We start from the raw sequence: 14,063 nt of genomic DNA, 5'->3' as shown, positions 1-14,063 counted from the left end.
TGGGTTGATAAAAGACAGCCAGCACAGATTGGTTAACAGAAAATCATGACTGAAATACATAATGAAGTTATTTGATGAAGTTTCAGACAACATTGACCAGGGGAGTGAGGTTGATGATGTGTGTCCGGACTTGCAAAAGGGTTTGCAAAAATCCCACATCATAGATTTGTTAGTAAAATTCAAGCAGATGGGAATACAGGGGCAGTGGCAGCACGGTTACAGAATTGAATAAGGGGAAAAAAGGATAAAGTGGTGGCGAGCGGTGTGTTTTTCAGGGTGGAGGGTTACATACACAACTGATTCTCTGTCACGTCAGGCGGCTGTTCTATTCCCATTCCCAGAGCTCTGTTACATTTTAATAACTTCCAGACTATATCCAAGTTTGCTGATGACACTAGGTTAGGTGACATGGTTAGAAGTGTACGTGGGAGCAGCAAGTTTCAAAGCATCACTGACAGATTCAGTGAGTGAAAAAAACCGTGGCCGATGGTGGTCAACATGAGATCATCCATCTTGGAGCAAAGATCAGAGAATTTCCTAAACAGTCAGAAACGTGGGACTGTGGAGGAGCCGAGAGTGAGGGTGAGAGCTGAGTGAGACTGGAGGGTGGATAAAGAGCAGCGGCAGAGCAGCCCGAGAGCAGCAGTGAGAGAGAGAGAAGGAGAGAAGAGTGACGGGGGGGGAATAAAGAGTTGTGAGGGAAGGGTTGGAGCAAACCGGCCATGGTTAAAATAAATAGTCAGAGCATGATAAATAGGAGCTGGAAAATTAAACATCACAATCAGTGTAAGTATAACAGTAAGTGTAAGTATAATAAGAGTATTAGTGCAGAGCAGGTCGAGAGGCATTTAATAAAATTAATAATCTAAACAAGGTACTAATTAGATTCTAAAAGAGGGAATAGAGGTTTGTTTTCGATCATGGATGGGCAGCTGAGACCTGTTGTTTGCAGTTCCTGCCCCATGTGGGAACCTCAGGACACTTCATGTGTCTTGAGGGCCACATGTGCAGGAAGTGTCTCCAGCTGCTTGAGCTCGAGCTCAGGATTTCCGAGCTTGAGGGGCAGCTGGAGTCACTGTGGAGAATCAGGGAGGATGAGAGTTTCCTGGATCGTACGTTCCAGGAGGTGAACACTCCAAACGGAAAGAGAGGGTTCAGGATAGTAGATGGGTGGCCATCGAAAGAGTAGGAAGAGGCAGAAAGTGCAGGAGTCTTCAGGTATGTGCCACTGTCAAACCAGTATTCAGCATTGGAGACTGCTGGGAATGGTGACACCCTGAAGGAGTGCAGTCCAGACCATGGCATCAATGGGCAAGAAACTGCACAGGAGGGAACAGCAAAGAGTAGAAACGCAGTCATTATTGGAGATTTCAGAGTCAGGGGGACAGACAGGCATTTCTGTTACCGTCATTGAGAGTCCCACATGGTGTGTTGTCTCCTTGGTGCCAGGGTAAAGGACATCACGGGGAGGGTACAGAATATTCTGCAGGGGGAAGGGAGTGAGCCAGAGGTTGTGGTACACGTCAGTATCAATGACACAGGGAGGACAGGTATTGAGGTCCCTCAGTCAGAATTCCAGCAGCAAGGGAGGTAGTTAAAAAGTAGGCCCTCAAAGGGAGTAATCTCGGGATTACTGCCAGTGCCACATGCTAGTGAGAGTAGAAATGTGAAGATAGGGAACATCAATATGTGGCTTGAGGCTGGTGCAGGAGGGAGGGATTCAGATTCTTGGGACATTGGGACAAGTTCTGGGGCAGGAAACACCTCATCTAAAGGAACAGGTTGCACCTTAACAAGACTGGGACCAATGTCTTCATGGAGAGGCTCACTCGAGTGGTTGGGGAAGGTTTGAATTAAATTGGCGGGGGGGTGGGTATCAGTATATTGAAGTAGAAAAGAGAAATAACTAGAGAAGGAAATAGGACCATATAAAATAGGAGTAGATGAAGAAGGATTCTAAGAGGAATACAAGTTTAGAATGCATGTGTGTAATCGCACAAAGTGTGGTGAATAATGTTGTTGAGCTAGAAGCACAAATAGCCATGTGGGAAAATGATGCAGAGACAATGACGAGAACGTGGTTTAAAAAAGGTGAGGACTGGTGCTTAATATTCACTGATACAAACGGTTCAGAAAATATAGAGAAGGGAAAAAAGGAAGTGGGTTAGCGGGACTGATTAAGGGAATCACTGTAATACTGGGAAGAGACAATGTCCTTGACTGGAAATGGGCAGAATTCATTTGTTCGAGCTGAGAAATAGTCAGGGGATGATCAGAGTCATGGGGATATTAAATCGGCCTCCAAATAGTGAGAGAGAGAGATAGAGGAGCAAATCTGCAGGGAAATCACAGAGGTGTCTAAGAACATAGGAAGATATGAATTAGGAGCAGGAGGAGGCCACTCGGCCCCACAAGCCTGCTCCACTATTCAATGAGATTATGGCTGATCTGATTGTAACCTCAACTCCACATTCATGCCTACCCGTGATAAGATTTCACCTCCTCCCCACACCCTTGTCTATCGAGAACCTATCAACCTCTGCCTTAAAAATATTCGAAGACTCTGCTTCCAGCATCATTGAGGACGAGAGTCCAAAAGACTCAAGACCCTGTCAGAGAAAAAACATTCTCATCTGTCTTAAATGGGCAACCCCTTAATTTTAACCAGCGACAAGAGCTGTGGAGTGGTGATATCCAGGGGTTTCTGAAATGTGTTCAGGAGACCTTCCTCGACCAGAATGTTCTCAGTCCAGTTAGGAAGGAGGCATTGCTGGATCTGGTGCTGGGGAATGAGGTGGGCCAAGGTTGGCCACGTGAACCAAGTGTCTGTGGGTGGACCCTTGGGTAAGAGTGATCATCGTATCACAAGCTTGAGATGAGCAAGGAGCAATCAAAAGTAGAACTTCTAAATTGGAAGAGGACTAACTTCAATGTGAGGAGAGGGGGTTCAGCCAAAGTAAAATGGAACCAAAGACTGACAGGGACATCTGTAACAGAGCAATGAGTGATCTTTCAGGAGGAGATGTTTCAGGTACAGACTAGGTACATTCCAATGAGGGGGGAAAGGGAGGGTAACCAAAGCCAGAGCTCCTTTGATGAAAAAGAAGATAGAAAATATGATGAAACAATGAAAAGACTGTATGATGCATGTCAGGTGAAATTTTCAAGCAAAAACCAGGTGACTTTTATTGTACAAGAGTGTGGAATTAACTCTCTATCTGTCTATCTCTGTTATTGTATGTGAATCTAGAATTAACTAATTCCAAGTATCTGTCAATCCGTATGAGTGCACAATTACCTCTCTATCCGTCAGTCTCTGTTACTGCGTTTCTGGGTGGAATTACCTCTCTGTCCATCTTGTTAGTGTATGTGAGGGTGGAATTAATTCTGTCTCTGTTATTCTCTATGACTGTTTGTGAGTGGGGCAGTAATTCTCTGTTTCTCTCTATTATTGCATGTGAGAGTGGAATTAACTGTCAGTCTTTGTTACTGTATATGAGGGCAGCATTATCTCTTTCTCAGTCTCTATTGCCGTAATTGAATATGGAATTAACTCTCTCTCAGTTTCTGTGACTGTACAAGAATGCACAATTAACTCTACATTAGTCTCCATTACTTTATATGTGTGTGGAATTATTTCTGTATCTGTTGGTCTCTGTTACTGTATGACAGCCTGGGATTAACTCTCAATCATTTTGTCTCCATTACTGTGTGTCAGTGTGGCACAAACATTGTCAATCTGTTACTGTATGTGAGTGCAAAATTAATACTCTATCAATCAATGTTACACTACGTGTGTGTGGAAGTCACACTCTGTCAAACTATAATAATGTGTGTGTAATTAACTCTCTGTCTGTCAGTCTCTGTTACTCTCTGGCGGTGAGTCAATTTCAGGTTAGCAAACTGTAACCAGTAGAGTGTCACAGGGATCAGTGCTGGGTTCTCAGCTATTTACAATCTATATTAATGACTCAGATGATTGGGGAGAGCATCACCAAATTTTCAGACAATACATAAATAGATGGAAAAGCAGGTTGTAAGGGGGACACAAAGAGTCTGCAAGAGGATATAGAAAGGTTAAATCAGTGGGCAAACATTTGGCAGATGAAATACAATGTGGGAAAATTTGATGGGAAGAATAGAAAAACAACACATTATTCAGATGATATATACATTAATGGCCTAGACTGTGGTGTGCAAGGCATGATTTCAAAATTTGCAGATGATACGAAGATTGGAAACATTGTCAACTGTGATTGGGATAGTCTTGAACTTCAGAAGGACATAGACATGTTGTCAGTTTGGGCAGGCAAGTGGCAGCTGAAGTTCAATGCAGAGAAGTGTCAGGTGATTCATTTTGGTAGGAAAAATATAGTGAGACAGTATTAAATAAAGGGAGACCCTCTAAAGGAGGTGCAGGAACAGGGACTGCATTGTATATGTACATATGTCATTGAAGATGGCGGGGCATGTTGAGGGAGCAGGTAATAAAGCATATAGTAACTTAGGCTTTATTAATAGGGGCACTGAGTACAAGATTCCGTGATTCTGTGAAGAGTAAGGAGGTCATGTTGAACTTTTATAAGTCTCTTTTTAGGCTTCATCTGAAGTACTGTGTGCAGTTCTGGGTGTCATACTTAAGGAAGGATGTTAATGCATTGGAGAAAGTACACAGAAGATTCACAAGAATGATTCCAAGATAAAGAACTGTAGCTATGGGGATAGATTGGAGAGGTTGGGGCTGTTTTCCCTGGAGAAAAGGCGGCTTAAAGGAGACTTGAGGGATGTATTCAAGATCCTGAGGGGTATGGACAGAGTAAATAAATGACAAATTGTTCCCACTCAATAGAACATCAAGAACCAGAAGGCACAGACTCAAAATAATTGGCAAAAGGAGTAAATGTGATGTGAAATAGACTCAAATTTTCATTTAAAATTTAATTTTTTTTTCACCCAGGGGGTGGTTGGAGTCTGGAACAAACTTCGTCAAAGGGTGGTGGAGGCAGGTTTGCTTGAGATATTCAAAAAGGAATTGAATTGCTACCTGAAAGGAAAGAACGTGCAAGGTTATGGGGACAAGGGAGGAGAATGGCCCTAGGTAGAAAGCTCTTTCAGAGAGCCAATGCAGACTTGATAAGCCGAATGGCCTCCTTCGATACTGTGAAGAGAGACTGCAGAATGTTGCAGTACAGAGGGATCAAGATCTCCTTGTACATGAATCACAAGAAGTTAATGTGCAGCTGCAGCGAGTAATTAGGAAGGTAAATGAATGTTGGCCTTTATTCCGAGGGGGGGGTGGGGGGCGGTGGGTATAAAAGTAGGAAAGTTTTGCTACAGCTACACAGCATTGGTGAGACTACAGCGAGAGTACTGTGTTATGTTGGAGTCTCCTTATTTAAAGGGGGATATAATTGCATAGGGGGCAATTCACAGAGGTGCTAGACTGACTCCTGAGATGAAGGAGTTGTCTTATGAGGAATGTTTAAGCAGGTTGGCCTGATCCATATAGGAGATTCGAAGAATGAGAGTTGATCTCATTGAAACAAATAAGATTCTGAGGGGGTTTAACAGGGTAGATGTTGAGAGGAATGTTTCATTTGTGGGGAAAATAGAACCAGGGAACACAGTTTAAAAATAAACATCTCCCATTTAAGAAGAAGATGAGATGGAATTTCTTCTCTCAGAGTGTCCTTAATCTTTGTAATTCTCCACCTCAGAGAGTAGTGGAGGCTGGATCATTGCATATATTCATGCTGAGTTAGACAGATTTTGCATCAGCAGAAGAGTCAAGGGTTATAGGGCAGGTGGGAAAATGGGTTTGACGCCACATTCAGATCAGCCATGGTCTTATTGAATGGCAAAGCTGGCCTGATGGGCTGAATGGCCTCCTCCTGCTTCTCTTTGTCATATTTTTAATTTGTCAGTGTGGAATTGAATCTCTGTTTGTCAGTCACTTTTACTGTATTTCAGTGTGGAATTAATTCAGTCTGAGCTGCATGTGAGTGTGGAATTGATTCTCTGTCCATCACTCACTGAATGCGAGTGTGTAATTTAAATCTCTGTCAGTCACTTTTACGGTTATGAGAGTGGAACTAACTCTCGAACACTGTCTATGAGTGTGGAATTTACTCTGTCAGCCTCGTGCTGTATGAAAATATGGAATTAACTCCTTATGTCAGTCTCTGTTACTGTATGTGAGTGTGGAATTAACTCTCCATCGGTCAGTCTCGGTTACTCTGAATGTGGAATTCTCTTTCCCAGTCTCTGTTGTGACATCTAAGAGTGGAATTTAGGACCTGTCAATTTCCATTAATATTTCACTGAGGAATTAACTTACAACAACAGAGACTGAGTGAAAGTAAGAGAGTTAGTTCCACACTCACATATTAGTCTGCCTATGTGACTGTGTGTGAGTGAGGAATAAACAAACAATTTGTCAGCCTCTGTTACTGAGTGTGTGGAATTAACTCTCTATCAGTCAGTCTCTGTTATTGAGAGTGTGAATTCACAGAATCACAGAATTGTTACGCTATAGAAGGAGGCCATTTGGCCTATCGTGTCGGCTCTCTGAGCATTTTAACTTAGTGCCAATCTCCTGCCTTTTCCCCATAACCCTGCATTGTTTCTATTCAAATAATCGTCCAATGCTCTCTTGAATGACTTAGTTGAACCTGCCTCCATCACACTTCAAGGCAGTGCATTCCAAAACCTAACTACTCGTTGTGTGAAAAAGTTTTTTCTCACTTCGCATTTGCTTCTTTTGCAAAACACTTTAAAACCATGCCCTCTGGTTCTCGATCCGTTTACGAGCGGGAAGTTTCTCTCTATCTACTCTATCCACACACCTCATGATTTTGAAAACTTCTATCAAATCTCCTCTTAGCTTTCACCTCTCCAAGGAAAACAGTCTCAACTTCTCCAATCTTTCCTCATAACTGAAGTGCCTCATCCCTGGAATCATTCTCATAAACCTCTTCTGCACTCTCTCCAATGCATTCAGATCCTTCCTATTGTGTTAAGCTTACCTTTCAATCTCTGTCACGTATGCAAGCGTGGATTTAGCTTTCCATCCAATCACGTTGGTTACTGTACGTGAGTGTGAAATTAACTCTGTATGATAATCTATGGGTGAATATAGAATTAACTCTGTCAGTTTCTGTCACTGTATCAGAACGTGGAATTAATTATGTATCTGTCAGTCTCAGTTACTGTATCAGGCCATGGAAGGAACTCCTTTCAGGCTCTGCTACTTCAAGAAAGTTAATTCCACACTCATCATCAGCCAATCTGTGTTACTGTATATGAGTGAGATATTAACTCTCAGTCTCTGTTATGTGAGTGAAGAATTAAATCTCTATCATTAAGTCTCTGGCATTGTCTGTGGGTGTGGAATTCATACCTTACATGTCAACCTCTTTGCTGTACATGAATGCAGAATTAATTCTATACCTGTCAGTATCAATTATGCTGTGAGTGTGGTATTCACTCTGCCAGTCTCAGTTACTGTGAGTAAGTGTGAAATTAAATTTCTGACAGTCTTGGTTGCTGTGCGTGATTGTGGAATTGTCTTCCTGTCAATGTTTGTTACTGGATCTGAGTGTGAAATTAACTCTCTGTTAGAGTCTGTTACTGTAAGTGAATTTGAATAAAAAGTCTAATAATTTGCATTACTGAATGTATGTGGAATTAATTTTCTGGCTGTCTCTGTTACTGCGAGTCTGGCAGAGCAGACAGGAAGACTTTTTATCCCATTGGTGGAAAGGTGGAGGGACAATGGGCACAGATTTAAGGTAACTGGCAAAATAAGCAGTGGGAACATGAGGAAAAACCTCGTCATGCAGTGAGTGGATAGGAGAAGTGTCTGAGAATGTAGTAGAGGCAGGTTCAATCAAGGAATTCAAGAGAGAATTGGATTATTATCCAAAAAGGAAAAATGCGTAGGGGTATGTGGAAAAGGCGGTAAAGTGGCAAGAGGTGATTTGTTCCTTCAGAAGGCCAACATAGACATAATGGGCAGAATGGCCTCCGTCTGTACTGTAATCATTCTATGATTCGAATAATTAACTCTCCTTCAATCTCTCTTACAATATATGAGTGTGGGTGGAATTAACACCGTCTTTCACTCTCTGCTGTTACATGTGAATGTGAAATATACTTCCTGTCAGTCTCTGTTACTGTACAGGAAGCAGTTATTGACCTTTTATCAGAAATGGTTGGGCCCTACTGTTCTCAAAAGTGCTCACGGTTAAACCCATCATCTTCTCCTCTCTCTACTCTCTAGTTCTAAATCAGCCTACAAGAACATACCTTCAAAGTAAGCGAGGAACGACTTCCACGTCCAACATCCAATCTGATTCAAAAGTGTTCCTCATTTGTCAGTTTGAGTTTCTGACCTTGGTTTTGTGAGCAACACCTGCAATAATTCACTGACAACATCATGTCGATAGTGGCAATCTGAAATAAAGAGAGAAAATGCTGGAAATACACAGCACATCAGACAGCATCTGTGGAGAAAGGAAAGTACACATTTCGGGTCACTGAGAATCAACCTGCAATAAAACACTTACTAACATCCGCCCATGGTGACTGCAGTTCCCACAATTCCCTGCATCCCAGAAACAGCTCGATCAAATGCACTGACTTCCCCGGCAGTGAGCGTGTGCATGCTCCCCAGGGCCGGCCCCGGGTCAATCTGAGGTCGAACTTAGAGGCCCATTTCACCAATATGCTTATGACCTCTTGAAGTTTAATACTATCCTCCTCACAGTTCACAATACCTCAAAGTTTCATGTCATCTGCAAATTTTGAAATGGTGTCCCATACACCAAGGAGTATGTCAACAATATATATCAGGAAGAGCAGGGGTCCTAACACCGACGCCTGGGTAACTACACTATAAACTTTCCTCCAGTCTGAAAAACAACAATTCACCACTACCCTCTGTTTCCCGTCACTCAGCCAATCCCATATCCATGTTGCTCTGTCCCTTTTACTCCATGAGCTGTAACTTTGTTCACAAGTCTGTTGTGAGACTTTATCAAATGCCTTTTGGAAATCCATGAAAACCACATGAACAGCATCACCCTCCCCAACCCTCTCTGTTACCGCATCAAAGACTCGGTGCAAACGAGAGAAGGAACCGGGAAGCGGCGGCTGGGATGGGGGAGGCGCTGCACCATCGGCTTCACGGTGCCATCCCCCGGGTCCCTCGCCGGACCCGGCGGCTCTGATTCGGGCTCTGAGAGCCGCTGAGACTCGGTATTACTGAAACTGCGCTCGACCACGCTCATCTTCCTGGAGCTGTACTGCGCATGCTCGGCGTATACAAGATTTCCGGTGGACATGGGTGCGCCTGCGCACTGAGGCCCTTCTGTGAGTGATAGGCCGTTTTATATCCCCCAGAGCATTCTGGGAAGCCTTTACCACCATTTCATTCTGAACAGCGACACGGGATGAAACGTTTGTGTTAATTGTTTCTGTGCAAGCTCGACAGAAGCAAATCAGTCCCAATCCCCCTCTCCTTTTCAATAGCCTTAAAATATTTTCCGTTCGGTATTTACTCGTTTCACTTTTGAAAGTTCTTTTTTCGGCTTGCACAGCCAATTACGGCAGAGGATTTAAAACCGCAACAACTCTCTGCTTTACAAAAGAATGACAAGGGATGATCCATTCAATGTGGAAGATGATGGGGAGGATGGTGAGGACAAGGGAAGCCTATTGTTGTTCTAGGAGAGGGGAATTGATGAGAGCAGAGCTCACGAAATGGAACAGAAATGCTTGAGGGCCCTGTCAATAACAGAGAGGAGAGATAACCAGTTGAGAAAAACGGTAAATTAGCAGTGTTGGTATGGAATATTACCTGTCCTCACCAAAACATTAATTCCAGCTGAAACAATGATTTATTTGTACTTTTTTCAATTTAGCACACCACATTCACTGCTCACAATGGTGGTCTGATCGATGTTAGGCAGTTTCAGTGATTGATTTGATGAACATCTGCTCAGTCAGCAAGTACGACTCTGAGTTTCCGATCGCCTGTGATTTTAATTTTCCATCTTGTCCTCACACTGACCTTTCTATCCTCGGCATCCTGCAGTGTTCTAATGAATCTCAATGGAAGCTCGATGAACCGTGTCTCATCTTTAAGTTGAGCACTTTAAAACATTCCAGACTCCACAGTGAGTACAAAAATTTGAGAATGTAATCTCAATCCCCATGGTGTATCTTTTTCATAGGATATTTTGGTTGAATTCACAATTTTCTCTTGTTTTTGCTTTTGGATGGCAGCTGTTCATCGTGCCATCATTCACATCTCCTTTAGACACATCTTTGGTTTTGTTACTTGCCCATTTACCTTAACCTTGCACCATCAGCTCTTCTGTCATTTAACCTCTCCTGCCGTGCACCCTTATTTGGAAACCACAAGAGGAAAATGTTATATTACATTTCGTAATAAGTAACGACAGATAATTAATTCATATTCTGACAGTAAATGAGCATCTGGCAATGAGTGACCACTATATGTTAGAGGCAGAGAAAGGTCACAGAAATGTTACAATTTTCACCTTAAATAAGGTGGGTAAGGGCAGAATGAGCAGGATGCTGAACACATTAAATTCCAAACAGCTACTAACAGGATAAAGGAAACAATCAGAGGCTCTCAAACGTGTTTTCTGTACAAAAGGTATTTGAATCAAGGCCCAAGAAAGGAAACTTCACTATCCCAATTTTGAACCAGTAATTAAGCATGAACGCTGATATCTACCCAAATATTGATTAACTGCCTTTGACATGATGCTGTCTTCATTATGATGATTCTCTCTTCCTCGATGTTACATGTTGCAGTGAAGGAAGCTGTTGTCCAAATTAGAATGGTGAATTACTGCTGCTTGTCATATAGGTCAGACAGACTGCGTGTAATAAATATCAATTTCCCTATATTTTTCCATCTCAGGAATTTCCTACTCAGGTAATGATGGGGTGATAGTGAACGAGAGAAGAACATTCAGACTGTGCCAGCTCTTTGCGAGAAATGGGCTGGTCTCGGCTGGTGTGTGTATGCAGCAATTGCAGCTAGTATCCTTGAATGAATAAAAGCATTTTGAGGTATTTGTTGCAGACTGATTTGTTTACAGGAAGCGAGATGCCAACCTACAAATCAGATGAGTTTGTGGGTAGCAGCAAAATGTTTATTTTCGTGGGTATATAAATAGCAGAGGATGGTTTCGCTCCATCGACCTCTGGGTTATGGGCCAAGCACGCTTCCGCTGCACCACTCTGCTGCATATTGTCACTAGTTGATGAATTTTAGTTTTGTGTGTTAGGGAGCTAAATAGTCACTTGCTTTGTGCTTTTGAGTGAGAGAAGATGTGTTGGGTGGATCACCCTGGCTGCACAATTCCACTGCGTAACACCAGAAACAGACAGAAAAACACACACAGAAAGTCAGCAAGAGACTGTTAGGATACACAAGATGACAGAGAAAGACGCCGAGAAAATTAGCAAGACACTGAGGTGGAGAAACTAATCATTTCTGCCAACTGTTCCCAGCTGCACAGAGTTGTCCCCTATTTGTAATAATGACTCCTATTGTGTAACTGTGCATCGTGTAATGTAATTGTGCTCCCTGTTGTGTAACTGTGCACCCTGTTGTGTAACTGTGCACCGTGTTGTGTAACGGTGATCTCTGTTGTGGAACTGTGCCCTCTTTTTTCAAACTGTGCACTCTGTTTTGTGCATGTGCACCCTGTTGTATAACGGTGCTCTCCCTGCTGCGTAACTGTGCTCTTTGTTGCGGGACCCTGTTCTCTGTTGTTCAACTGTGCTCTCTGTTGTTTCACTGTTCCGTCTGTTGTGTAACTGCTCTCGTATAACTGTGCGCTCTGTTGTGTTACTCCGCCCTCTATTGTGTAACTGCGTCTTATGTTGTTTCACTGCGCTCTCTGTTGTGTAATTGTGTTATCTGTCGTGTAAATATGCTCTCTGCTGTGGTACTGTGCTTTCTGTTTTGTAGCTGTGCCACCTGTTTAATTGTGCCCTCTGTCGTTGAATTGTGCCCTTTGTTGTTTAACTGTGCTCTCTGTTGTGGAACTGTGCCCTCTGATGTGTAACTGTATTCACGATTATGTAATTGTATATCTGTTGTATAACTGTGCCCTTTGTTGTCTAACTCTGCTCCCTGTTGTGTAACAATGCTCTCCGTTGTGTGACTGTGCCCTCTGTTGTGTAAGTGTACCCTCTGTTGTGTAAATGTGCTCTGGTTGTGTGACTGTGCCCTCTGTTGTGTAACTGTGCTCTCTATTGTGTAAATGTGCTTTCCGCTGTTGGGAGATCTTCACTGTTGTGTAACGCACTTCCCTGCCGTGCAAACGTGTTCCCAGCTGCGTAAAAATGTTCTCTGTTGTCTCAAAGTGCTCCCTGTTCTGCAAAGATGTTCTCTGTTGCTCAGTGACGGTGTTTTCTATTGGGCAATTATTTTCTTTCAGGGGCCTTAATTTTCCCTGTCATGTTAATATGTTCCATGTTGTGTTCAGATGTTCCCTCTTCTTGAGTGAAAATCTGGTTAATTTACAATTGGACTACAGTCGTCAATTCTCAGCTGTAACTGTTATCTTCTTGTGATGAATGTGATTGTGTGATACACCATGAGAACTCTGTTATTGGACTTGAGCGAGATTTGTTCTGTATGTGTCAATCACAGATAGTGTTTGTGAGTGTAGGATTCATTCTGCATCTCAGTCTCTGGAACAATTTGTGAGAGCAGGGTTCCTTCTTTATGGGTCAATGCCTGGTACTATATGTGAGGGTGAGATTGAGTCTGTATCAGGCAGTGGTACTGAATGTGAATGTGGGAATCATTATGTGTCCATCATACCCCATTACTGCCAGGGGAAGTGGGATTAATTCTGTGTCAGGCAGTGGTACTGAATGTGAATGTGGGAATCATTCTGTGTCTATTAGACACCATTACTGCCAGGGGAAGTGGGGTTAATTCTGTATCTGAATGTCTCCGATATTCTTACTATTATTCAGACCTTCGGCTTAGAGGATGATTTGCTTTCTCTCTCCCTCTCTCTCTCTGAACAGAGTCAGTGTCTGATTTCACGACAGTGCTGCAGCACCCAGCTACTGCAGAGCAAGGACTTGGATCATTTTACAACAATTTCCTGCCCTCCAGAAACAATCCACTGCTCCATGGATGGGACTGAGTGACCGAGCAGGGAGTTCTGTACAGTTCAAATTACTACTTCCCACACTCGGGATCCACTTATGTTTTTATTTGTTCACGAGATGTAGGAGTCGCTGATAAGGCCAGAATATGTTGCCGAGCCCTTCAGACAAGACCCTGCTTGAGTTGCTGCTTTTAATTTTCTAATTTTTCGTAATGACTATTAATTGAAACAAATGCGTTGGTCTACTTTGTATTTGCAACATCATCTCTCTTTGAATTATTATAAATACCTTTTTCTTCCTACAGGCAAAAGTTTGAAAGCAGCTGAATCGAAATAGTGATTCCGTGACAAAAGAAGTGCAGCCAGCTCCTTCTCACACAGTAAGTACAGTATCACTCACAGAGAGCAGAGACATCAGTTCCACAAGCACCAACAACACAGTAACATAAGAGCAAAATAGTGCAGATGCTGGAAATCTGAATGAAAAATGGAAAATGCTGGAAAAACTCAGCAGGTCTAACCGCATCTATGGAGAGAAAGACAGAGTTAACGTTTATGAGTCATACAGACCTGAAATGTAAACTCTGTCTTTCTCTCCACAGATGCTGTTAGACCGCCTGAGTTTTCCAGAATTTTCTGTTTTTGTTAGCATTAAGGTAGACTGGCAGTGAGCCCATGTCTCAGGAATGTCTATTCATTCAAACGGAGGAGGAGAGTGCGTGAACCAGTTTTCATCAAGGTGACTTTCAAGGTTTTTTAAATTATATGTCACCAGCAGTTGTGGTGGGATTTGATCCCTCGCCTCCATAACATTATCCTGAGGGGGTCCTGATGTTTCTTGACACGGTAGGTGTGGAGAGGATGTTTCCTCTTGGAGGAGAATCTAGAACT

Source organism: Cetorhinus maximus, chromosome 31, assembly GCF_964194155.1.
Source record: "Cetorhinus maximus chromosome 31, sCetMax3.hap1.1, whole genome shotgun sequence".
Classification (NCBI taxonomy): domain Eukaryota; kingdom Metazoa; phylum Chordata; class Chondrichthyes; order Lamniformes; family Cetorhinidae; genus Cetorhinus; species Cetorhinus maximus.
Note: the sequence above shows the minus strand (reverse complement) of the source record.